This window comes from Syngnathus scovelli, chromosome 13 (assembly GCF_024217435.2).
Source record: "Syngnathus scovelli strain Florida chromosome 13, RoL_Ssco_1.2, whole genome shotgun sequence".
In the NCBI taxonomy this organism is placed as follows: domain Eukaryota; kingdom Metazoa; phylum Chordata; class Actinopteri; order Syngnathiformes; family Syngnathidae; genus Syngnathus; species Syngnathus scovelli.
The window spans coordinates 331,278-334,298 of record NC_090859.1 but is presented as its reverse complement, the minus strand read 5'-3'; the positions used below and the strand labels follow the sequence as shown (position 1 = coordinate 334,298).

At 42.9% G+C, this 3,021-nt stretch overlaps 1 non-coding gene across 1 annotated transcript; it reads left to right on the top strand.

Annotated features, from left to right (window-relative positions):
• The first annotated feature begins 1,435 nt into the window (after positions 1 to 1,435).
• On the top strand, positions 1,436 to 1,510 carry trnak-cuu (transfer RNA lysine (anticodon CUU)). Its single transcript has one exon. It is a non-coding gene; the product is annotated as a tRNA-Lys (tRNA).
• The last annotated feature ends 1,511 nt before the right edge of the window (positions 1,511 to 3,021 follow it).

The window sequence follows — 3,021 nt, the reverse complement described above, 5'->3', positions numbered from 1 at the left end:
GTGCTTGGGTGCGCTATACAAACGAATCCCTGAGGTCTTAACAAAGACATCTAAAAAATATCCGTAACGAATAAGAACTTCAAACATTAGCGGGGAGCCATCAATACGATGCGGTCACTTCGAAGTCCTGCCTCGAATTGAGTTACTCGGCACGCGCTTCGGGTGACTTGAGAGGGATTGGCGTCGTACAGAAATTAGATTGATTCCGGAGGAGTTAATTTAACTCGGGTGGTTAGATTACGGACGAATCTCCGAACCCGGCTAAAACGAACCCGTTACTGGGAAGCCGGGGGCACCTGATTGCAAGAGGTGCGTTTGACATTTTGGCCTTTGACAGGCAATTCTAACTTCGTATACGTAGATTTAGCACTTGACCGTCGGAGTTCTTCACCCCACTTAATTGCTTCGAAGAGAATAGCGACCTTCTTACCGAATAAAAATGTCGTGCTGTCTTTAGATTTGCCCAATAATTAATTTGGAAGGCAAGTCTATTTTTTGATCGTGTCCTATTTAACTTTTTACGCGGCCCGTCAAAAAAGGGGAACTGAGCCGCGGCCGACGGACAATCGAAATATTTTTATTATCCTCCAACTCAATTTTCATTCCCGGCCCCAATGAAAAACTCCACGTGCCGTGGCACTTATCCCGGATGGGAGCCGTGCTGGAGTTGTTTAGATTTGGTTTGTGAAAAAACTCAGGATTATTCAAGTAAGCGTCGCCTTAACCGGGTGCCGAGAAGCCTGTCCGACAGCCAGAAGCCAGTATTTTGGGACTGTCAGAGAGTTTTTAGTAGGTTAAATGCGTGTTACTTTAATGTGGGACAATTTTGTGAGAATAATTATCATGTGATAATGTGGGCCTATAAATTCCAAAAGATGAAGTCCCCTGTCGCAGTGTCAACAAGGGGAGGGAGGAAGTTCAACCCAAATAAGGAACCAGTGGATTTTGAATTTGTCAAACGCACCTCTTGCAATCAGGTGCCCCCGGCTTCCCAGTAACGGGTTCGTTTTAGCCGGGTTCGGAGATTCGTCCGTAATCTAACCACCCGAGTTAAATTAACTCCTCCGGAATCAATCTAATTTCTGTACGACGCCAATCCCTCTCAAGTCACCCGAAGCGCGTGCCGAGTAACTCAATTCGAGGCAGGACTTCGAAGTGACCGCATCGTATTGATGGCTCCCCGCTAATGTTTGAAGTTCTTATTCGTTACGGATATTTTTTAGATGTCTTTGTTAAGACCTCAGGGATTCGTTTGTATAGCGCACCCAAGCACTAGTTTTGCCGAAGTAAATGTTGATATGGGTCCGTTCCACTTGGTCGCTCATGCAGCGAGCCGACCAACTTTTTTATTCGAAAGAGAATCGAATTAATAAAAGTGTGACAATAATAGCATTTAAGAAGAAAATTAATGCCCTTTATATTATTAATTCTAACTAACCGGCTAGCTCAGTCGGTAGAGCATGAGACTCTTAATCTCAGGGTCGTGGGTTCGTGCCCCACGTTGGGGATATGGCGGCGGCCTGCCCTACTTCAACAACCGCTGAGGTCGTGAGTATCTCAGACGGAGACGACGACATGACTGCCTAGCTCGTAACGGGGGAGGGAGTGAGCAGAGAAAATTTATACCTGTTTTTCAATCCAAGGAGGTGGTGTCATGTAACATGGGGATAGAGATGGTCCAAATGGTAGAATATGGATTGTTCACAGGGATAAATTGACAGGGCTGAAATTCCAAATTTGTCCAAAAGATGGCGCCAGACCAAAACATGAGACCAAAAGAGGGGCCAGAATAAGCCAGACCAGTTAAAATAGAAAAGAGGAACACGGTGTCAGAGTGTAAGTCACGCATGGAAGCACAAATGAAATTTTTATTATGTGTTTTTTATTTTTTGATTTTTTTGCTTGGCTAAAAATGTACTCTGTAACCGCTTTAAGCAATATTATTTGTCAATTCGATCAAGGGACCCGTCACTGAAAATAGTGGCGTGACATAAATTGTTTGGAGAAGCACAAATGAAATTTTTATTATGTGTTTTTTATTTTTTGATTTTTTTGCTTGGCTAAAAATGTACTCTGTAACCGCTTTAAGCAATATTATTTGTCAATTCGATCAAGGGACCCGTCACTGAAAATAGTGGCGTGACATAAATTGTTTGGAGAAGCACAAATGAAATTTTTATTATGTGTTTTTTATTTTTTGATTTTTTTGCTTGGCTAAAAATGTACTCTGTAACCGCTTTAAGCAATATTATTTGTCAAGTCGATCAAGGGACCCGTCACTGAAAATAGTGGCGTGACATAAATTGTTTGGAGAAGCACAAATGAAATTTTTATTATGTGTTTTTTATTTTTTGATTTTTTTGCTTGGCTAAAAATGTACTCTGTAACCGCTTTAAAGCAATATTATTTGTCAATTCGATCAATTCATGTAACAGAAAGTAGGTCAAAGGTGAAAAGGGGAAGTGAAAGGTTTTGCCACTAGCTGTGCATTTGGTGGAAAGTACTGCGTGGTCAGGGCGGAAACAGCTGCTAAAGGCCAGTCCCTCCATAGGCGTGGGATTTCTGGACAGTCCCTTCTATACGCGTGGGAGAACTGGGCAGTCTTACCCTATAGGGAAAGTACAGGAGAAAAGAAAGGGGAGGGGGGGAGACGGAGAGGTCTATAAAAGGTCCTGCTGGAGTAGCTTCAGGGCTTTTTTTCCCCAAAAGAGCGCTTATACGTGAAGAGGCCCGGAGGAGTTTCAGGATTTTTTCCAAAGTCCCGAAGATCTTTGTGTGAGACGCAGGATCGCTGGACTGAAATTAACTTGGATTTACTCCCAAAAATTGGACTGGACAACTTTATAGGAGAAATAGGTGAGAGGGATTTATATTTTTTATGTATTTTAGCGAGAGGGGGGAATAGTCATCGGGCCGCCGGATTCCTCGTGGCCAGCCTGTTTCTTTAATTTAGATTTAGAAGCAAGATCGAACTGATCACTCGACTTTGCTTTCACCAAAAATAGCACGCAGCTGGTAATC